The sequence below is a fragment of the Tyto alba genome, unplaced genomic scaffold (genome assembly GCF_018691265.1).
Source record: "Tyto alba isolate M040663 unplaced genomic scaffold, T.alba_DEE_v4.0 Super-Scaffold_8, whole genome shotgun sequence".
Taxonomy (NCBI): Eukaryota; Metazoa; Chordata; class Aves; order Strigiformes; family Tytonidae; genus Tyto; species Tyto alba.
Genome location: NW_024881329.1, coordinates 10627081 through 10651433, shown reverse-complemented (window position 1 = coordinate 10651433; position 24353 = coordinate 10627081). Strand labels below are relative to the sequence as shown.

Here is a 24353-nt window from a genome sequence, read left to right as displayed (position 1 = left end):
TCCGCCCCGTCACCTCCGGGCGCTGTCACACAGCCGAGACACCCCAAACCGGGGCCGCTCCGTTCGCGGCGCCCCCCCGCCCCAGCCCTGGCTCCAAGGGACGCAGCCCGTTACTGAGCGGGTCCCCCTCTCCCGCGGTCCGGCCCGCTCCCGCCGGGGCAGCCGCAGCCCCCCAGCCCCTCCCGGGGCAGGCAGCTCGCTCCCCACGGCCTGCCGGCGGAGGCAGCTCCGGCGCGGGGGCGGCCCCTCACCGGCCTCCCCCCACCCTCCGCGGGAGGCGGGGGGCGCCGTCTCTTCAGCGGGGGGCGCGGACCGCCCTCACCCACCAACCCACCTCCCGTTAACGCCCCCCCACCCCCTCCGCCAACGGTCGCCCACCGCCCGTTACCGGCTCACCGCGAGCTCCGCGCGCCCCCTCGCCGCAGGCGGGCGGGGGTCGCCGTCCCCCGGTAAGGCGCTGCACGCCCGGAGCGGCGCCCGGCGCAGGCAGCCCCCGTCCCTGACCTACTTTCCGCCTGGCTTGCCACCCAACGGCGCACCACTAACCTACTTTCCAGCCAATAGCACCCTCCTCCGGCCCCAGACCGGACGCGCCCGTCCGCCAACGGGCGAGCGGCCCCCCGGCGGCCTTGCCCAATGGTCGGCTAGCAAGCGGGCAACGCCCGCCCTCCTGAACGGCAGCTAATCCCCGGGCGCCTCTGGAGTGGGAGCCAATCAGAAAGGCGGCTTGGAGTTTTGATCCCGCCCCGCGGCGGCAGGAGGGGCGCGTGCGCAGTGGCGGCCGCTAACCGCCGCGCGGGCCCCGGATGAGGTGGCGGATGCGCTCGCCCGTGGTTTTCCTCGGCGGCGGGTGGAGCGTTGTCAGCAGCCTCCTCTCGCGCTTTTCTCTGCCTCGGGGGCTCGGCGTCATTCGTGTGACATCGGCTTGGGCCGTGACGTCACTTCTTGAGGCGTTCAGGTCAGCACAGCAGCCGTGGCGTCGCTGCCCTCGGCGGCGGGGTGGCTGCCCGTGCCCAGGCCTCGCCTCCTCTTCCTCAGTGGCGAAGGCGCGGCGCCAGTGCCCTTGCGCCCCGGGCGCGGGCTGGCCGCCATCCTTGCCCTGCGATGCCGCCTGCCTTTTGGCCCCCACAGCCTCAGCTACGTCCCTGGCCTGCAACGTTGCTCCCCGGGTTGGTAACCTGCTTCGGCGAATCCTGGCCTCGCGCCTGCCTCACATGCCGTGTGTGTGCCTGCCACGCAACAGCATGGCAGTCGGCTCGTGTTGCGTCACGCGCTGTATGCTGTGGGCCCGCGCAAAACAGCCTTACAGCGCCCTTGGGAGTGTTTCGGAAGCATGTGTGATGCTGCCATTAGTTCCCCTATCATAAATGATTGGTCATCTTTCAGCGTGACTGTATGATGCCAATGCTGTACACAGCAGTAATTTTATTTAGCATGTGAAAAAGGACAGTGATAGGATAGACTGAAGCCATCTACTGCACCATGTTACTGTCTAAATTTAGATAATCCAGGCAACAGTGCTGACATGTAAAGGGACATGTTGCAAGAACGTAATCACAGTGTAGCTGCTTTCAAATGTAAACATTTACTAAATGTGATTGTATTATTGCTACACCAGATTATCATTGCCACATTATAATTGTCTTAACATTTCCTGTCCTGTGATGCCACATCACAGATGTTTGGTTTACATTTGCTAGTATAACATCACCGGGGAAGCCTGGATTGCAGCATTATTGCCTCACAGCATGGTTGTGGTTATTCCAATCCACTATCGCAGAACATGAACTCATCCTGTGACAGCATTAAAATTTGGTTTCCACCTAATTGAATTGGGACTAAAGACAGGCAACAAGTGGCCACTGCTGGATGCAAACTTCCTGTTTGCATCAGGATGTTCCTACTCAAGCAAAAACCCTCCAGCAGAACAATTAAAATGAAATATCATACATTAGCAAGATGGAAATGTATACTGTAAAGAAAAAGGAGAAAAATGCTTTTTTTTTTTTTTTTTTCAGCAACTTTTAGCGGTGCTGCTTGGATTTGTTTTGTGTACAGAAGTTATGGAGGTGGAGAAGTCTCCTTGACTACTTCTTTCTACAAGTCTTTGTAGTTTTCGTAATTGTTTCTACCCACCTGTAGAAATAATCCTCCTTATGGACTCAGTCACATACTGTCTGTTTTAATGAGCCCAGTGACTGTTGTAGGGAATGATGCCAAGAGTAATGATCTTTAGCTATTTCTGTAGGAAAGCAGCTTAGCTGGCCATATGTCATATTTCCCAGTAAATGATTGTTTTGAATTGTTTTTATACTGTAGTTCCTATTCATGAGATATTAAAGAAAATAACAGCATCTGGTTAATCAAATCCTGATTTTCAGCATATGATGATACATATCAATCCTATTCTGCAACTTTCTTTAAAATAGATTTTAACTTCAGTGCAGAAAATTTCTCTCTGCCAGTTGGTAAGGCATCTTACAGGTGACTATTATAACTTAAATTTTAAGGGTGCAAAGTTTATCACTGAAGAGCTAAGAAATGATAGTTTGAAGTCTAACAAGACCTGGGTTCAGCTACTTTTGCCAGAAAAAGAGTTTTCATCACCCTTCTACCAAACATTTCTAAACACAAGAAGCAAGTAGAAGAGGTAAGGCTTGAGCAGAGGTAGAATACTTTTTTCTTGAAGGGTAGTACTTGAAGGAGCACTTGAAACTGAGATCACACCACAAACTGTGGAACCTGCTAGAAAGACAGGCTCAGCTGTGTGCTCTGCTCAGGGCAATGTACACAGGAGTGTCTGATACAATAGAGAAAGCATTTCCTCATCTGATCAACTCTAACCTGATTAATTTTCAGATTTTATGCTTTTTTTTTAAAGAAGTTAGCGAATTGGGTTTTAAGCAGAAATTCAGCTGCCTCTTTATGTTCATATGTTAATGGTTATATGTTTAAACATCAGAATTTAGACACATTTCTGGCTTAAAATTATGGTTTTAAAAACAGGAAGAGGGTGTGCTATGTGGTGATTTTACTGAAAACTGTGTTTTATTAATAGAATATTAGAACACCTAGCCTGTGCTCCAACCAATTGATTTTCTTTACTGTATTCACATTTTAATGATGCGGTAACCACTTTCCTGGTATTAGGGTTTTGACTTTGTGTCAAGAAGAGTAGTGGGTATGATCTTCGTTAAATGCAGGCTACCTATGGTGTAATAAAGCTATGTGTCAGTGGTTTCACCTTTGAATTTGAAATTTTTCTTTAATTTTTAAAATCTAGATATCTAGTTTCTCAAACAGTAACCCAAAATCAGATAGGATTGGGTTGGTTGGTTTGGTTTTTTGGGCAGGGGTTGCCTTCAAACAGACCCTGATATGTCTCTGGAACAACAACAGATGTTCGGAAGTAACCTGCCAATTTAGTCCTTTCATGTTTTAGTTATCTTTTTTCTGAAACATGATTCATAACCCCAAGTAGAGATACAGAGGGACACAAATCTCTCAGACTTTGGAGCATAAGTTTTTGTAAATTAGTTTAGAGATAGTATTTTACATGTTTATTTTTTAATGTCTTCCAAAATATGTCTAAGGTGTGCTATATATTTTAGCACAGCATTTTAAACAGCTGGTTTTAGTTTGTAGGTTTTCAGGCATCCAGTATCAACTTGTCTGTTTAACCCTTTTATCCAATCTCTTCCTCCATGTGACTCTTAACATACAAGCTGTGATCTTACCTGCAGCCCGAGAAGTTATGGCTCATAGAAAATGAGCAAGACTTAATAACTTGAATACCTGGGTTTCTTGTTTATCTATACTTTAAAAAACCCTGAGACATACTGAGCCATACTTTTCACCCTTTTACAGAAAGCTGGAGTCATGCTTCAACCCAGTTATGAGGGCAGAAGAAACTGGAAACTATGGCTTGGACTGTTTGCAGACTGATGAGAAAACCTCACAGTGGTAGTCTATTTACCAGTCTGTCACAGCTCATGTGTGGCTGGCTCAAACCTCTTCAAAACAAAAGTTTTGTCTTAATGAGCTATTCCTTACTCATTCTTTTCACCGTTCTTCAAATTCTTGAGTTATTACAACACTTACGGGAATATTGGTTTTTTCTGCTTTTGTTTGTATAAACACTTGTTACTCTAAACAGTGTATGTCCTCCCACAATACTTCCAAATTTGAGCATTAAAAATCATAAATATAAAGCAATGAATACTGACTTTTTCATGTTCCTGCTTCCTTCTGAACTTTTTAAAATCCATTCTTCATCCTCCCAACCTTTGTCATAATTTCAAGGGCTAGAAGCTTGTGTCAGACAAAAGAAGATTCTTATACAATCCATTGATTTCAGCTGTGTGGTCTCTAAGAACACCAATTAATATTCTGAGACTCAATAGGAACTCACAAGAGCTGGCAATCCGATATCTGGCAGGATAACAAGAGCAGGAAGAAGAATCTAATGAGGAAAATGAGGCTAAAGACAGAGAGTTAAGAAATTCTAAGTACTTCTCTGCAATATTTTTTCAGTCTTTATGGAAGGCTCAGCAGAAAGAATTTCTACCTTCATCTGGTTTCAAACTGAATGGAGGTCAAAGCACTTTCAGAGTTTTTACTTCATTAAAAATATATGGAATTTACTTAGGTTTTCAGAGTCTGGAAGTCTGAACTTCAGGGAGAGATGGTAAATTTTAAATATGCTAATAAAATGTTAGTGAATAAAATAGCTTAAATTTAAAATCGTGAAGGCTACAGCCTTTTTAAATAACATTTTTTCCATTAGGGGCTTGTCTTCCTTCTTTTTTTGCATTTTTCTAAAATTTTATTAAAATGTTTACTAAGTTTTCTGTACCATTTTAGTTGATAAAAAAACCTGTAACCATTCTTGGAGTAATTTTGATTCAATAGCATATTACTTCCTTTTTTTAATGCATCATGTATAAACATAGAGTTAAGGAGAAATTACACCAAAGACACTCTTGAAATTGCTGGCTGCCTTTCTTCAAGATTTATTGAGGACACTAAGATTCAGGATACAGTTTTACTGCCTTTTCCTGGTAGGGGGATGTTACAATTTTGTATGGTCCATTGGCAACTGCATCTTGGAATAGGACTAATCTGTTTTTTACTAGCAAGGAAAGCTATAGCTTCTATAGATTTACTTTTTTTCTTATCTGTCTTGCATCCTTATAAGAGCTGTGGCAGCTTCACTTCAGCAGTGGTATGAGAAAGATACTCTTTCTCTTAGAACATTGAAAAAAAGATCTGTTAGGCATTGATTGCTGCATTTCAGGAGAGCAACAACACTTCAACATGGTAGGGTAAAGCTAAATTTATTATTGGAATAACACTCCATTTAAGAATAGCAAAATCTGTCAAATTTATAAGCTAAATTTCACAGAATAGCTGGTGCAAGGCACTACGTATGCAGCTTTGACTTGAAATGAGGGTAAGAATCAGGAAAAAAAGCAACAAGAAGACTTTTCCTTTTGGTAATGAACAGAGAAATCTTTTGAAGTAGCCTTGATTTCCTTGTTTTAAGGGATAACCAAGAAGCAGAATTGGTCAAAAAGATAGGGATAGCTGGAATTGTAAATGTAATTTAAATATTTGAAGTGTAATTTTTTTAAAGTAATTAACAGCCACAGACTGCATTAATTAAATAAGAGTAATATCCCCCTTTTTACAGATTGGAAAAACAGGCCTGGAGATTAAATGAGTTGGCCAGGGTTACACCTACATAGTAAATCAGATGCAAAGCTGCAATTAGAACTGGAGTACCTCACTGGCAGCCTTCTAAAGAGTTTGGTAAGCTACGCAGCACCTCTGGTTATTTTTTTGTATCAGTTACACAAAACTTTTTATTTATTTTCCAATTACAAGGAAAACATGATTCTTAGGACACTTTCTGAAAAGAAGCTATGAAATATTTAAAAACTAGGAGCTTGATTGTATTTTCATTTAGTGCTGATCACTCTAATAAAAGTTTAACAATCCATGGTCTTACTAGAGGATGGTGTAATTTGAATCCATTGCTTTAGGGTTTCCAGATTGACAGGCTGCAGTATGACAGTGGGACTGTTTTTTTTTCTGGCGTTTCATCCTGTAAATATACTGGACCTTATTCTGAAGTTTTAACTTAATTCTTATACAATCAAAATTTGGCATTGATTTCATATTGATTCCATTAGGCACTTGGAGTAAGGCCTCTGAGATTAAGCACATGACATAGTTTGTACTTCCTCTCAAGATTACATGTTTCTGTACTCCTGACAGTTTTTTAAGCTAACACGCTTTCAAAGTTGTGATGAGCTGTAGATGGCAACCATCTTTTAAAGAGAAAGAGCTACGCATCTTTTATGTTCACAGTGAGCTATGATTTCTCCATTAGCTACAGACAATTAGTTAAGTAGTCTATTAATATTGCTTTGATACATATTAATGTTAGACAAACAATGTTTTTGTTGCCAGAGAAAATGCATGCTGTTTTTAAAACGGAGCAAAAGCAGACTATTTCTGAGGTTTAAGGGTGTATCAAGCAGTAGGTGTGCCTGGCATACTGCAAATGGGAAAGGTGGGAGGACTCTGTCTTGTTACTAGTACATGTAGAAAGACCGGAAGTACTTAGGGAAGGTTTCCCTCTTGTTCTGAGTTCCAGGAAAGTTATTCAGCCAAACACATGAATCACAAAGCAGACTAGAAGGGAGTTTCTGTGTGGCATGAAAATAATAACTGCATTTTAAAGCTGTTCCGCTGCAGGTTTTTCATGGAAAATGGCAACCCCAGGAATATTTGACAATGAAAAGTCTTAGTGCATTAAATGTGAAGTTTATATAAGAGTTACCATCTTACTCATCAGCTGCTCTATTTTAAGCCCTGCTCATCATGGGGGCTTTCATTTTATGATCTATTTGGACAGCAGCTGGTACATTAGAGTTTTACGCTAGCTGACATCTTTACAATCTAAAGGATATTTAACATAATCCTGTAAAATCTATTCTTGTAGTTGTGCTCAGTCACTCATATTCCATCCTAGCATGCTGTCTTTTCCCATGTACATTTTCTGTCCATTTCATGTTTTAAAAAAGGTCAGTATACCAACAGCATTAAAGTTGACAGTAATGTTTTGCTGTGATGTAATCAAAATATATATATACAGCATATGCCATAAAATGGATGTGCCATTTCAGTGACTGAAAAAGGCAACAAAAAGGAATCCATAGTAACATATGTTGGGGATAAGATCCAGCGACTAGCACAAATAACAGAAAAGACAGTATGTGTTAATTAATTATATATAAAGACAAGCTACATACATGATTTAGATTCACATGGAAATATTTACATTGCATAAGTATGAAATGGATGCCAAGTTGCAACCTAATTCCAAAACCTAGCCGATTATCAAGTAATTTTCCTATTGCCATCAAGTCCTAGGTCTTCATCTATCCATTCATGCAAAGAGGAAAGTCTTTTCCATCTTGGTGGATTTTAAATCCATCAGCTCTAAACTAATGACAAAATAGTTGTGACAGAACCTATAGTCACCTGAAGATGTTTTGGAGAAAGACTGATAAGCAGAAAGAACAAAATATGGGCACTGTTGAGGTATGGCATGCATTGGACCCTTGTATGAAGTGGAGCTACTTGTCCAGCCAGCTTGCAATGCTTTTCCCTGTCTTCCCACATCTTCATAGACCAGCCCTGGGCCCCACAGCCCTTGAGCTGTAGTTGCCTGACTTGGATGCTCAGGAGCTATTGCACTGGAGTAGGTGAAGAGTGGGAACTGAAGCTGGGAGGTACCAGAATGTCACACTGATGAATTCAGGTGCTGTAAAGGTAATTTGACACTTTTCTCAGCAGCAAAACTTGGCTATGAAAGGTAGAAAGCTACTTTTCTTTGCACATTTCATTTCACACGAGTGAACTGGCATCCATTGTGTTTTGTATGTTTAGCTGACCTTGGTTGTTTGAATCTTAAGCACCAATGTCACGCTAAAATGGTTTCTCACTGGGACTGTTGCTACAATCTCTGGGGTTTTAATGGAACAGATTTAATGAAGGAAAACAGGGGGACTTTAATCTCTACTTCTTCACCATTACTGGTAGTGAGGAAGTTTGGCATCATATGACTCATACTGTGTTCACAGAGTCATTCAGCTCCATTTTCATGCTGGACTTGCATCAGCCACTTGTTTCTCCTGCAGTTGCCCAAACAACTGCTGCCCCAGAACAGTCTGAACTGACTGATCTTGAAGAGGGAGCCCAGAGTTCCTGCTTGCCTTTTACTGTGTGTAGTGTGTGCTTCTGAGTCTGTAAGTCTCATGAAATGAAGGTTGCTTTGAATCTTGACCTTACTGCATTGCAGTAAATTTGTATTTGAAGCAAAGCTACCACATCTGATACAGGTCCCACCCTCTCCACTCCCACCTCAGTGACTTCAGAAATCTGATTATTAATTATGCACGTGTCAGAGGGAGTGGCATAAGTTTTAACTATTATCGTATATTGCACTTTTTTGATATTCATCTGATGTTTTTATTTCCATATGTGGCCACAAACCTGGAAATTAGGGCCTTTATAGAATGACTTCTACTAATGTAAATTATTTTTCTATTCTTTGTTAGCAATTATTTTTTATTTTAACTTCTGAATAAATGTGAGTTCTCAGACGGCACAAAGAGCAAAAAGATGTTCTTCAACACTGTGGTATCAGAAAGAGCATGGAAGTGGCCTGGTATTCATCTAGACATAGCAGAGACCTATCCACTCATCCATGAACGTGTGTTCAGAGACAAGCAAAGAAGGGAATAAGAGCACTAGACTGGATAATATTCATACTGTTCTTAAGTCAGTCCTGTTGAAGTTTCTTAGAAGTATGATAATGCAGCTTGAACATGGAGTCAGTCAGAGTGAGTGGAGGGAGCATGACTAAAATGTTCATTGTTGCCAAATAAATAAGGGTCTGGGAGGCTGCCTCTCAGGCCCAGGGCAGTGCAGGTGGTAGAGTCTAAGCAGATGGTTATGTCTTTCTCTGAGTGCTACAGATTTCTCAAGGATATGTTAATCAACACATTATAATAAACAAACAAAAAACTGCCTTTTTTTAATAAAAAAATGCCAGTGGTGAGTTGCAATTCTTGTTCAGTATTACTTCAATAATTTCCACATAAAGCTAATGAAATTTAAGATACATATTCATTTACTGTGTTTATTTCCCCCACCATTTCTTTGCTTGCTTGGATGTGTGGAAAGTTGTCTATATTTATTTAAAAGGTTTATATCATCTTCAGGTGTCCTATGGATCAATGTATGGACTGAGAAGCAATGCACGAGGTTACAGAGGAGGCTTAACAATTTAATGACAGACAAGCTCGCAACAACAACAAAATAAAATCCTACTGTGTGGTTCTTCACATGCTCATCCTTCAGGCTGTCTCAGTCAGAAATCTGAACCAAGTGGAGCCTGTCTCTGTATCCAAGTTGGTATGATACCTAGAGCTCTTTTACTTCTATGAAAAGAAATTATAAAAATCTTTGACTTTTTAGGAGAATAATTCTTTTAGGTATGTGATTTTCTACTGTTGTTTTAGATTTGATCTTTTAATTAATTCAAACTTCAAGTTGGAAATAACAGCTTGAGGTAGACAATTATTTTGACTTTCCTTGGGTTTGCTCGCATAATCCTTATGTTGTGTCATACATAAGTATGTTGATGACATAAAGTGGTGTACAGCTATTACTACATAATTCTTTTAATTTTGTCTTGGAAAATGCTAAGCCTGTCATAAATAAGACCTATATTGTCCCTATTATACTTAAATATAACCACTGAAAGTACAGTTTCATCAGGCTCCTTTTAGTCCAGATTTTAATGACTGTTTTCTAATGTATTTTTTATGGTTTATTACAATTATTGTTTATGGTTTAATATCAGCTGTTGGTTACATGACTACAAAATCTATGAAAAAAAAATAGAAGATATACTGCATGTATAAATGCCAAGCATGAAAGGATTAGTAAAGGTGGATAAATAAATATATTCTTTACAGCATACGCTTTGCTGAAATAATGAATTGAGTGTTTTTAGAAATCTAATCTACATATCGTTAAGTCAATTGAAAGACTCACCTAAATGATCTTTGGATTTGGTCTTTGGAGAAAGAAGGAAATGTTCTTGTGTGTTTCTTTCAGGTTTTTATGTGTTGTATTGGGAACTGGAAGTAAAGCTGTTGTTCAAGCCAAAGACAGTATATATAAGTATGCGGATCAAGTTATTAGTGAGTAATGAAATGCAGTCCACAAAAAGAGCTGTAAGATTGCCAGTGTTCCTAGCTCATCAATGCACAATTAGGATCCTTTTGTATTTTAGTAGTACATAACTATTTAGTAAACAAATATTCGCTACCCATGCTAAAAGTTATAGGGCTGTCTCATGCCTAGGACACAGAAGAAGAGATCTGCAAATTCATGAAGTTACTTCAGACCAAATCTTTTCTTTCCAAAGTGAATTATTTACTTAACCATTTCTGAATCTGCATCTCTGACCTTTTATGGGGATAGTATTACTTCACTTCGGGTATTGCTTGAAAACATCCTTTTTAATACTTTTAAAGTCTCTCAAGATTCTCCGCTGAAACACAAGATGAAAATACAAATCATCATCATACTTTTTTTACCAGTGTTCTGTTGTGGTACACCTAATTCTTTTTTCATGTTGTCTTTTTGTTTATGATGTTAGATACTAGCTTGAGGTTCAGAGGATAAAAGGCTAAAAAGCCACAAATCAGAATGTAAGATAATCAGTAATTATATTAATTAGCTAATGTGATCGTTTTGCTACTAATGGAAAACAGACTACGATTACTTGGCCTCTGTTCAAACATTTCTACCTATTGTATTTGGTATTTCTCATGAATATTGAATTAGTGAGTTCCCAAATACAACTCAAAAAAACCAATTCATCAAACAGAAAATGGAAGTATGAAGTGCAGCCAAGATTCTCTTGGAACACTAGAAATGAATTCTGCTATAAGTTACATCTCATGTAACCCCATGGAATCCACTTGTATTTTGTAAGAAACTGTATTTTTTTGTGTCATATTTCTAATACATTACTGGTATTGCAGTAATTAGTATAGTACAGTAGTAACTCTCATTAGGAGTTGGTTTTAGTACACCAGATACTGTACCAGCAAAATAGGTAATATTTTTGAAAGTGTTTAAGCAGCATAGGAACCTGTTCCCATTTAAAAAGAAAAGTAGGCACTTGGAAACTGCTATTTTATTGAAAGCCCTGTATGCATATTATTTTATCTGTATAATTCATTTCAAGAATGCAACAATGGGATTTCTTCAAATTTCATCCTGGTTAAAATGTTACAATTTAAGTATAGGATTTGTAGATTTCCATAGGCATAATAATGAAATTTGAAATAATTATTGTAATTAATGTACCCTTACCTGAGCATATCTGCAAAGGTATGCAAAGTACCTCTGAAACTGAAGATTCAAATAAGATGACAAAAAAATTGCAAGAAGACATTATCCAGACAGCATCTTCATTTTTCATGGCATTAACCTGATCCTAAATATAAAATTTTCTGAAGATATGAGAAACAATTGTGGTAAATGGGGAAAACAGATGGTAGTATGGTGTAACAGCAGATCGTACATGTGAGAAACAGTGAATGTGTATTTCATTCAGCTAACACAGGCCCAGAAGATCTCTTTATTTTTGGCGTACAATTAGTCTTAATCATGTGTTGAGTTATAACTCAGTGTCTGCGATTCTCAGCATCTTGTCTAAGTAATATTTTTTTTTTTTTTTTGCAAGTACAACTACCAGTAGAATTGTATTTAAATGATTTACAACTATTTACAGTGCTGGTCAGTACAGTCATACTGACAGAAATCTGCAATGTATTTATGACCTAAGAGTCTGTGCTTTGCTTCCATAGAAAACAGATAGACAAACGGACAAAGAGGATGAGAAAATTATGTGTATCATAGAAGTATGCAGAATTAATCTATCATTCTTTTCTTGTCCCTGGGAAAGTAAAGTTGACATATCTTACATGCTATATAGAATCCTGTGGACCTACAGAAAAGAAAGGGCAAACCAGGTTTTCCTTAACGATGTTAAGCCTTGTGGATCTGTATGCTTTCACTGCACTGTTTTAAAGCTTATATGCAAGTCTGTGCTGATCTTATTTTAGGAAGTGTGGTATTGTGATTTGGATCATCTGAGCATACAAATTACTGTGCCTCAGAGATACTGCTGGCTTGGGGGTGAGCTTGGCCTTCCTGAAGCCAGGAGGGGAACTGAAAGAGTTCTGATTCTGTAGTTATCACTGGGCTGAAGAAAAGAAGAAAGGCAAAGAAGGAGGTCTAATGAAGCTAATGCTGTAAGAGTGAGAGAGATGTTTGATCATGCTGACATGTTTTGGCTCTTCTGAGTCATTGCACACCTGTGTAATGTAAGTAACGTGCATATATGTTGTATTTTTTTGCTGTGTATATGCATCATTTTATTTTCCAAGTAAATGGAATTTTTTGATATGTATTACTGAGAAGATTACTTCTGTTAATCATAGCCTGCTTATTACATCAAGGAATATATGTTTTCCTTTTCTCCAAAGGTGGCTCTCTTTGAGGACGATTGTGTTTAAGGGTTGTAATTGCGGTTGGTTAAGCAATGTTTTGTGGGTTTGGCCTGTCACAGAGAAGGCAGTTAAATATGTACATGCCTTATTATTATAAGGCAGATAGTTAGTTTGGTCAGTAAAACATCAGCTGAGTGATTGCTTGTGTTGAGAGTGTTTCCATGTCTGTTAAATCTGGGGCTTTCTACAGATGATGAACATTCCTGATGATGCTTTGCACAGGCTACCTCAGATGTCACTAGCCACTGGTTGCATAATCTTCATAACTACCATCTTAGTCTGAGAAAACCCTTCTTCTTCAACCGGGCCTTTTGTAGTCTTTTCATTACTGTTCCTATTCACATAGTAACCATTTTTACCTAATTTTGTCTTTGCTTTTAAACCAGTTCAGATGCACTCAGTGCTTTAAAAACAAACCTTTAAAGGCATTTCCCTTTATTTTCAGTGAGAAGCCATGGTAAATGCTATATGCTTTTAAGCATTCAAAAGGCTTTGTGGACTTTGCTTTCTATGTTGTTAATGCAGTTGGTAGAGATACAGCTAGCTTTCATGTGTAGTAAATTCATCATATATCTATTTTCTGTCTCTCAGCACCTCTGTTAGTTTGATGTTGGGCTCTGACTAGCTCTTTATATTTCCATGGTTACAAGTAGTCACAAGGGTTCTGTTAACCCCCAAAAGCAGAGTGATTATGTCTTTTTTTTGCTATAAGAAGCATAAAATTAACAAATTAGTCTCTATTTATAAGAAAAGATTGGTTTTAACATTACAGTAAAAACTTTCAAAGTTAATTTTCTTCATTCAAAAAGTGTTTGAGTCTTTTGCCACCATTATGACTATGCCACATGGTTTGTAAAGATGAGCTTCTAATCAAAAACCTGGAGGATCTTTCTTCCTTTCTCTTTTTTGATTGAAATTTGATTGAAATTTTGATTGAAATTTGCAATAGATATCGAAGGCAGTGGATTTAGAGCAAACTATGTAGGTTCAGACCTATCCTATAATTAAATAATCACTGATGAGCATTAATAATTTGTATGTGTATTATTGTTTTTAAAGATAGAGAAAAAGGAGGTAAGAAGCACACTAACTTGCCAAAGAACACAGATGTAGACACATCCAAATCAGACTAAGAATTTCACATCTCAAAATACTGTATATCTTTATAGCAAAAGACTGACAGAAAGTCCTTTCTGACTTTCAGATCTCATCTCTGGTCAAAGCCTAGATTCTTCCCAATAAATTAAGTGCAGAGAGTTGCACCTTCTATGAGTGGATAAGAGATGTTATAGACCCTTAATAGGAGAAGGCAGCTGAAAGGAGCAGTGTTTTTTCTGAGAGGCTTTCTTTAGATAAGATTAAAGCAGTAGCAGATTTGAGGATTTTTGTAAAGACTAGACTTATGTAGCTGTGGTTTGTTATAGACTCTTGTGATGAAGAGCTCTGAACCACAGAGAGGCTTCTTGATCTTCCCTGGACAGAAAAGGTAGTGAGTTGCTGAGGGCAGAGGGATGAGAGGGAGTGATAAAAGAAATCTGGAGAAAAGTCTCTAATAGGAAGATAATATCTTGTGTACTAAATAGTGGAACAAAGCTCTGACAGGGGAAGAGAATGAGACTGTCTGTCATCACCTATATAGAGTTATTATATCTATGCATACAGCAAAGCACTACAATCTTCCAAACTGAATAGTCTCCCTTTTCCTTTCTTTTTGATGATTTTCATTTTAGCTAGAGGCATTAATATTGCTGAATTGCCAAACCAGTAGAGGCGTAAGATGCTTCTATGGTACTATAACTAGTAACACTGTAAAATAACTCATTGTTTAAACAGTCTATTCATAGGAGAAAGAAGTATATTAATGGGAGAAACAGACCAGAAATGTCATATGCTGTCTATTCATTTAAAAGATAGACAATAGTAATGACACAATATTCTTTATCCTCAAAGTGTATTATGAATGTTAATGAATGTTCAGAATCCCAGTGGAGTGCATGGGCATACTGGTTATATTCAGATATAATGTATGAGAAATAAGTGTATTATTATACAATGTATCTAAACACTTCTGAGCAGAAATGTAGTCCAAGTACACATATGAACAATTAATGGAACAATAAAACTCTAGCGTGACAATTGTGCTGGCTTCTCCCCATTGGTCAAGAGTGTAACTGTTATGTACTTCACATGTTAGATTGTCAGATAATGTGTGCACATCTTTGATGTTTCAGGTGGCAATGATGATTTCTTACATGTGTGGAACAACGATAATTATGTATAGCAAATGTCAAGACCATGTTTCCAGTCTGACAGTCAGTTCAGGTGTGAGCCTAAGGAGTGGGATTTGTGGATCTGAACCTGACTGAGTAGGTTGTGGCAGGATGCCACAAATGCCAGCAACCATCTAGAAAGAAAGCATAATCGCAGCAAAGAACAGTTTGTTGGCGTGACTTTTAACAGCCTATTTCAGATCCACCTGTGACTTTTAACAGCTAGTGATGCTGAATTGGATGCCAAGAAATGGCATCTCTTGTATCTCAGGATTTTCTCTCTGCCAGGTTCAAAGTTCTTACAACTGTGGGTATATTAGCTTGCTCCCAAGAAATGTTTGGGTGTTTTGTAACTAACGGTTAAATTTCTTAAAGTTGGTGGCTACTGCTCCCTTCATCATAGACTTTTCTCCTAGCAGTGCACTTACAGAGAGATTACAGTGTTCCCCCACTTTTCTGTGACTGTATTTTTATTGAAATTGGAGCAATCTGGTTCAAACTTCTTGGGAATGTATCTGTAAGAACAGCAGTGCAGGATACTCAGAGTGTTCCAGTCAGTAACAGCCTAGATAAAACAGTTAGAAAAGGAAAGTATTTGATAGATGTGTAATTAGTTAGCATGAATCATTATGGAATCCTGTAAATCAGCATTATAAACTCAAATTATAATAGAGTGTGTTCAAACCATTTCTCCTGTCTCCGAAGTGGGAAAATTATATCTCTTTGTAATTTAAATGGGTCTTGGGGATGAATTAATTCTAAGCATACTATGCAGGAAATCAGAATATGCTAATGTTTGATTGAAATATTCTAGTATTTTCTAATATTTTGTTATGTCAGTGTGAAGTACTTCTGAAATTATTAGAATTGTTCAGTCCTACATCTGACTGCAGTAGAACTTGTGAATAGCTAGTGAATCTATATGTATAAATGAAAATTTCCCCCTCAGAGTGGTAGCTTTGCTGTTTGCCTAGAAAAGTTCCTTGGCCTCTATATATGGCAAAAAGCATTTTCTAAAAACATAACTCTCCAGGAGATTAAAGAGGCAGTACCTCTCTTTATTTTCATCATAGCTTATGCAAGCAAAAGTTCTGACAAAGGCAAAGACTGTTTTCTTTAAAAGCAAAGATAGGTATTGTTCTTAGGGATGGGAAATTAGAGTTGATCCTTTTGTGAGTGCTTCAGATGATAGTGAGACTTGGAGTTTCCGACCCTGCTCACCGTTTGGTGTACGTCCCTCTTCGGCATAATTCCTGCCCATACTGTATGAGCATATGAATAGCTCTCTAGTTGTTTATAACCCTTTTACTAGATTATTTACATTTCAAATTGGAAGAATTTTGTTCTTTGGTGTCCACAACATTTGTTAATTCTAACCTGTCCTCACTTGTCCAGCTGTTCTCAGTGTTTGGAAAGCAAACTTTTTGGACTGTAGTTGTTTATTTTATCATGAAATCTTATTAAGGTTCTACACCGGGCTGCAACTCTCTGATTGCCATGAGAGGCCAAGACCCAAAGATGATCCCTTTGTGGGGTTGTTTTCAGAGGAGCAGGAACAGAAAATAAGGAAATCTTTTTTGTTATAGAAAAATTTAAAAAGTAAGAGCTTTCTTGTTATTCTGCAATATTTTTACAAGTTTCCGTTATCACTGTTCACCCTGCATAACTCTCTTAAAAACACTTAAAGCAGATGAGGTTCTGTGTTGCTCGTATACCCTAGCAGTGCTTATCCTAGAGTTTCACTGTGGCTTTCTTGCTTGCTAAAGCAGATTCTGAGCTTTCTAGGACCCAGTTGTGCAAAGCAATCTTTAATACTTCCTTGTTCATGCAGTCTGGTTCTGGTGGTGAAGGTGAAAAGTCTATCAAATAAGTCAGGAGGGAGGGTTTTAACAAATTTTATTAAGGTTTCTGACTCATGGTGGACATTTTTATATCTATATGTTTGCACTTTTGTTTTGGGTAACAAGCCTAGAGTTTGTGAAATATGTGTAAGAAGCATCAAAAAGGAAGAGACTTGGGAAGGCAGTATCATAGTGCTGCGATCAAAGAAAATACCAGATGGAGTGAAACTTCAGATTTGTAACTTACCTAAGCAGGAGTTACTACTCAGATACCTGAGCATGTGGCTGTCTCTCAAAACTCTGTTTCATTGGCTAAGTGCTTATTAAGGTTACATGGAGAAATTTAGATCAGATTAAGATGAAATATATTTAGCAAATATAAAAGAAAACATTATTGAAGATCTTTCTACAAGTAAAGCAATAGCAAAAACAGAATTGCAGTTTGCTTTTGTTGCATAAATATATGATTGCATTTCTCTTGTGTTTAGAAAGGTCCTTTTCTATCCATAAACACTTAATGAGCGATAGACCAGAATCCAGAGGAGTGATTGTAAAACTGTTCCGTGCCCCGTAATCTCCAGCAAGTTAGCCCATGGTCAGTCTGGCTATTTTGTTGCTGCTGTGTGCCGAGTTACTTGTTTTGTGTATTTGTAATGTCTGCTGCATATGTTGAATAGACCAGGAGGGGGCAGAACTGCATAAGTGTAGTCACTTGCGTGCAACATAGGCATCTATATTGTGTGGTTAGATGAAAGTGGAAAATGATCTATGAAAAAGATTTGGTGATAATTGTAGTTTAATGTTCACCTCAAATCAATTACTCAGATATTCAGAAACTACTTATATGTATTTTCTGTATAGGTCTTTCATTGCTGCTATGCTAGCAATGAACATTTCTGAAGGAAATGCTTTCTGGGTTTTAATAGCACAACCAGGGGAACTCAGGAATTTAACTGGATTATTCAGTATACACTTGAAACAGAGTTATTTTCACCATTGAATGCTACTGTGAATTTTTGCCTTATTTTTTTTTTTTACTTCGAAATGTAGTCTGGTTTCTTGTATCATTTCTAAAGCAATTAGTTTGGCAGTTATTTTTTTGCCTTTTCAGGTTTAGAATAAAAGGTTTTGAACCAAAGTGCTTAATTTTAATATACAGTAAAATATTAGCCACATAAGCTATAAAGCAGATGAAAATCAGTATTTCTCTTGAAAATTTTAATGGAATGGAATGCAACAGTTATTTTTATTTTCAGTATAGAACCTGATTTAAAGGCCATTCACTCAGTGTAATTTAAATCAATCAATGCACTCTGGGTAAACCGTGAAACTGATACAGTGTTTTTTCAGAACAAGTCTGAGCTTCTTCCCAAACAGTTTGCATCTTGAGTAAAGAGAAGGGACAGTCACAGGTCTTGGGGCAGAAGGAACTGAGAGTGTGAAGGACAACTGGGGAGACAGTGAGATTCACTGTTTGCTTTGATACAGTTTTTACTTTATTATTGTAGACTCTTTCTAACAATAGGGTCTACTGCATTTCTTCCTGGGAATGAGATTGAAATGTATAATCAAAGAGTGCTAAAATTTATGTTCCAATAAAAATTATTCATGCTAATGGTAAGCAGCTTCTGCTGTAGTAAACCTTATTTTATAAGAAAGCTGCAAGTATTGTTTTTGAGCCTTTTGGTGACTTTATTTTTTAAAAATAGCAGGAGTGTGCTTAAGCAAGTTCTTGAGATCTACCGAGTATGATAGCTGGCTTAATATATTATCAAAGAGAAATGGCTGGAATGGTGTCATCAACTTTATAGTCTGCAGGTATAGTAGGCAGAAGGATTCTGGAGATGTTTAAATCACTCACAGTAAAAGCAAAACAATATTTTGGAAGCAAATGATACCAATATTAAGCTATGTTGCAGAAGTGCTATTTTAGAAATTATAAATACTCCGTATTGACCTCTGTCTAAACTAAGAGAGAATGATTTGGGTTTTGTTTAAAATTGTGGATCGCGAATGCAATCTTTGATATGAAACACGTTTTGGAGATCATATGGGGGCTGTCTAAGCCTAACAGCTGTCTCTTCAGCAAGCTGGAAGAAAATTTGGTCTAACAGAATCTCTGTTCCAGAAGTGTTGCCAGTTCAGATCCTTGTGTCTGGGCTTACTGAACCAGTATTATGTCATCTGGTTGAGCAATTCTGACCACATTGCTGTACTGTCTACTGATTTGGAACTGTATGTCTGTGATAATTGTTAAAGGTACTTTTTTCTATGAACAATAAAAATATTGCTAGCATTGTGACTTATATCCTTCTAATAGCAAATGATTTTTTATGGGTTATATGACCTCTGTTCTTGAAATTCATACTATAAACTCATATAGTTGTGTAGGATTTTGAAACCAACCCCATTACAATACATCTGTATCTGTGAGATATAAGCCCAGCAACTATCTCATGTGAAACAATTAGGATTCTTAACATATTGCAGGCACAGAATGCACATTTTCATGTAGAACCATGCATCAGGATCCAACTGGTCATTTATGTAGGAGGGCACATCTTGAAAATCTGAACTGAGTGTAAACTGTTGCAATTCCTGTTCCTGCATTTGCAAGCCAAATGTTTTGAAAGGGCATCATCCTTTGGTCCTTAGCATGTGAAATTGGAAACCCAAACCTGACAATTCCTCTGCCCACATTCATTTTCACTTCAGATCACTTTAGCAAAAATATCCACCTAAAGTTTAAAAATGCTTCTAATATTAACTCAGTTCTTTGGCAAATTCACCTGTCAAAACTTCCACCTTCCTGTTTAACATTTTCAAGGGGGAGTTGTGTTCTGAAGGCCAAAAGAGCACTGTACTAAAATCTGTATTTAGGGATTCAAATCAATACAACATCTTGGGCTATTTTTTAGTTGTTTGAAATGCAAATAAACACAAGCTTTCCTGGTCAGTGTAAAGTTGCTGAATGATTCAGATGAACAGATGAAGTCAAGGCAGTAATTCTCTGCAAACATTATTTTGAGAATTGAATCTGATAATTATTTTAAAAGACTTTTCTTTTACAGACTTAGGACAGTATTTTCTATTTTTGTGCGTACTTATTGCAAGGATCTTAACAGGCTTAGATACAAAGTGCATTATTAAGCTTTCTGAAGTAAAAAAATTGCTACAATTAGTATTATCAAACCCCAAAAGTGAATGTTTATATTTCAGTCATATTCATTGGATGCTCTTAATAATAGAGTAATATGGTTCCTGGTTTTGTGATGTGTGTTTGCATGGAAGAAAGTAAAACATACTGTAACTGGCAATTACAAAGGCTTGCATTTTCCCCCTCGGTTAAAGTCATGGCTTATTTTGCAAGTCATCTGTATAGTGAAATAGTACATAGATTTACAAAAATGGTGGTTTCATATCAGGTATTATATATAGAAAAATTATTGACTAATGATTTCTGCTCAGATTTATCTGCTTTCAGAATCTGTAACTCCTTGCATATGAGGTGCCACAAACCTCTCAAGGGACTATGTAGTTATTACTCAATCTTACCTCATGATAGATGTGATCAGTATTATCAGAATGATAGTAAGAAGGTGAGCAGAGTTGAGGAAAACTTTAGTAAACCTGGAGGAATTGGTGACTTCCTAGGAGCTTTGACTTCTTCAGAGGAACAAGTTTATTTATGCTCTTAATGGACCTCATGTAGCCTCAGAATGATGAAAGTGCTTTTTCCATAACTAGCTTTCTTACCTTGTTTCTGAGTCTCAAAAATTCAGTGACAGTGACAAGTTCTCATTATATCAGACTAGATGGTCATGATTAGTATCCTGCTCAGCAGAAGCAGTTTTTCTTTCCTTAGTGAGAAAAATCACAAAATATGAGTTTCTCTTTGCTTCTTAGTTTGCCTCATCCAGTCTGACTATAATTTTAGTAACATAATAAGTAAGTAAAGATATCCCTATGTAAATATTTTTTTGGTTCATGACTTCTAATTCAAAATGCTCTTCTAATATAAATTGTTAATGAATGAATAATGTTTGAAGCCATGAATAATTATGTGTGATTTATTCAATTAACTTTCACCTGTAATCTAGCATATTTTATATTACCTGTTTGGAATTTTAAAACCTTATGAATTGCCTCAAGCATTTCCTCTCATGTTCTCCTTCTCTGTCAGATAAATTGCCATATAAACTAATGAACTTCAGAGAAACAAGCTTGCTGAGACCCTGTTTCTTTCACATATCCCAAGATTTGTACTATAGTGAACTGTATAATTCACTGGTTTCTCCACCAGGCTAAAAAATTAATTACTAGCCACTATCAATGCCCTAGGCAATTTTCAGTCACTTCTTCAAATTAACTTAACCTGGAAATGCTTCTTGGATGAGTGGAAATCGCAGAGTATATTCTCAAACACAGTAGATTTTGCTGTATGCTGCATCAAACCTGATACGAGTTATATTTGAGTGGATTTTTCTTCTTGAATTTCCATCAGTGACTTCTCAAGTTGATTTAAAGATGTGAACAATAGGCAGTAGCTTGGTTAGTTCTTTGTCATACCAAAATATTATTTTCTTCTTTTGGAAAATGAGAGTGTTTCTGTAGTAGGAGTATTTATTCTTGTATCTTGAAAATAAATAGAAGAGATGGCCTACTACTAGAGATCAGTATGATTGCATCTCCTTGTTTTAGAGCTTCTAGCATGTTCAGGAAAGACCTGCATATTTCTGCTATTTCTAAAATCAGTAGTCTATTCCCTTGGGGCTATAGAATGTATTTGTTTTATTCTGTATGTAGACAAAGAATTGGTATCTACTGTATCTAGAAAAGTTTTCTCTAAGAGCTTTTTTTCTGGCAGGCTGGCTTTTACTTGGGTTGAATTTCTGAAGCTCTGGAATCTATGTAACTTTGCACTTGGCTTCTTCAAGTTGTATGTTCTATCTTTTCTTTTTGACATGAAGTGGGAAATTGTTTTCATCTTACATTTTGTGGACACCACTTTGCTTCGCTTTTTAAAAAGAGAGATACCCTGTTCAGCTTCTGACTTGTCAAGATTTGCAAGAATAAATGTTTTTAAAGCTTAAATGAACTGGAAAACCCTTAGGTGCTTCAGAATATCACTTCCTGTCATCCTTTGTTCATGACTATTTGTAATACTGAGGTATCATCTCACACATTTTCTACTCAGCCACACCTTCTCTCTGTTTGAAATCAGATGTTCTGCTTCCCAAGTTGGCATTGTTTTCAGCTTGAGATAGTGTTCAGGGGGTCTGTTTCTAAGAGTTAAGTTACTTAGAGGTTTGCTGTTTTAAGACAGTTCTGGTTTCATATATGTTCAGGAATAAATATAAAGCTTTTGCAGGGAAATGATACTGTGATGCTTGTTATGAAACACAAAGAAAGTATCTTGCCCAACTGGCAACACTTTACTAGCTGAAAAAAAGCCAAAGAGGTTTTGGGGAGTTTCCAGATTAATTTGCATTAAGGAATCGATGTCCATGATGGAGAATTCTGATGGTCTGCAGAGCTATAGGAAAGTAGTTCACTTCCTCATTTAGCCTTTGCTTCAGCTTGCTTTATTCTTGCCGACTCCCCCTCTTTCACTGTTTGCATGTGCACTCTCAATCTCTGGTTTATAGTATTTGTCCATTTCTGGGCAAGTCCATCAGTTTCTGCTGTGCTAGGTCTTATGGGTAAGATGAGATGTCAACCTAAAATGGACCATTTCTGTTAAGGATGTACTTTCTTTTATTTGTTGGAAAACAAGGTGAAACTTATGCTGATAAATTCTACTTTGACATTCTTTCTTCTGCTGTTGCTTCAGTGTGGTGAGGATACTGCGTGAAGCCAGATAACAAAATGATTAGTGACAAAATAAACCTTGCATGAGATAAATGAAAGCTTATGGGGAGAATGTTGCCATATAGGAGATATTCCTGCTCTAGGGAAGAGGATTGGCAGCTTGACTAACTCTGTTGTTTATTCACTGAAGAAGTAATTTATGACTTTGCAATCTGGTTAACATGCTCAATTTAGAATAGTATCTAAATAATTGTAAATGAAATGTTGATTTCAATTTTTAAAAACCATGAACTGTTGTTCTTTTTATAAGCAACAGACAGACGCTAAATCTTTTTGGTTTTAATCTAGTTGCTTCTGTGAATAATATTTATGCTAGCTTTTTACTGTCAGTATGTCTTATTTTGGCCTCTGTCCACCTGAATACTGGCTAGTTATTTTCGTTTTCAAACACTGTGTAGCAATGCTGAAATCTATCTGTAAATGGCATTATAGCATTGTATGTTAATTTCTCCAGTGCTGAATAACTTTTCTCCCCTCTTAATTTCCTTTTAATCTTCTCATTTTAATTTACAGTGATTAACTTTTTCAGTATTCTTTATGATGCAAACTTTTTGGCATTTACATTTTTTCCCCCCTTTTTGTTTGAACGTATTTGATTAGCAACTAATCTGGTTACTGAATTTTACTGTATCACATGGGTATAGCTGGCAACACAATTAGATGTCCTATTTAGCAAGCAGAACACCTGTGCAATATCTCCAGTTTTACAGTACTTTACACATGTGATTATGAAGTACACAATTCTGAAGACAAATGCAAGCTCTGCTGCTAGTCCGGAGTTTCTGGTGTAGACTTATTTCACAAGAACTTGTAGTTTTTTAGGTGACTTGCATGGGAAATTTGTGTCAGCAGGCTAACAGTCATAAAAATGAGAGCAGCACAGATCTGCCATTCTGCCCTGTGAATGGCATGCAGCCCATTACAGCATCATCTGTGGCAAAACGCCTCTCTGCACTGCCCATGCACTGCCCAAAACTTTGATCACTAATGTCCTTGGCATTTTTGCAATATGTTTTGCCACATTCTCAGGTTATATGTGCGCATAAGCCTGAAATTAAAAAGCATTGCTTGACTTGTGCTTCAGTTCCAAACGTACTTGTTACAGTCAGGGGGCCCTTTTTCCTTTTCCCGTTTCTGTAAGCTAAGAAGAGTCACTAGGGCTTTCCAGGTGTCAGGCATGGCTCAGTGCCACCACATCATTATGCAAATTTAGGGTTTAGAGCAATCTTGATAAATGGTATGTTATGTACATGTAAATAGTTAACAGTTCTATTTCCTCTTTGTTTTTCAGAAGTAACTCCCTTGTGAGCATCCCAGTAATGGCAGGTATCCAGTGGGTTCCTGATACCTTCAAGCAACACTTTCTCTTCAATAAATTATATCCTTAATTTAATGGCTTCTGACAATACATTATTTTGGAACCCCTTTCCCAGTGGGTAGAAATACATGCTGTTTTTAAAAGTGTTAGGCTGTCAGCTGTGCCAAGAAATTCTCTGGCAAACAACTAATTATGTCCACAGATAGTGTCTGACAAAAAATTTGCTTCAAGCCACAAGTCAGAGGCTTAACCATTGTTTGTGTCACATTACTTTACAGCTTGTGATTTGGGTTAGTTGGGTGGGAATGTGGCTGTGAAGCAATGTTCTTTGTTTGAGACACAAGCCCCTGCTTTAGCCAGTTTATAGAGCCATACGTAAAATGGC

At 37.9% G+C, this 24353-nt stretch overlaps 1 protein-coding gene and 1 long non-coding RNA gene across 7 annotated transcripts in view; one reads left to right on the top strand and one right to left on the bottom strand.

Annotated features, from left to right (window-relative positions):
• ARNTL (aryl hydrocarbon receptor nuclear translocator like) overlaps nt 1-598 on the bottom strand; it is a 51902-nt gene extending 51304 nt beyond the window's left edge. For 4 of the 6 annotated variants that reach the window (XM_042785327.1, XM_042785326.1, XM_042785325.1 and 1 more), the window contains exon 1: nt 397-527. The gene's annotated coding sequence lies outside the window, so the exon portion shown is untranslated. The other 2 variants (XM_042785329.1, XM_042785328.1) reach the window with 2 other exon arrangements.
• A 187-nt stretch (nt 599-785) lies between these two features.
• LOC122152557 lies at nt 786-24043 on the top strand. Its single transcript, XR_006164649.1, has 3 exons — nt 786-958; nt 9297-9489; nt 23942-24043. It is a non-coding gene; the product is annotated as an uncharacterized LOC122152557 (long non-coding RNA).
• The last annotated feature ends 310 nt before the right edge of the window (nt 24044-24353 follow it).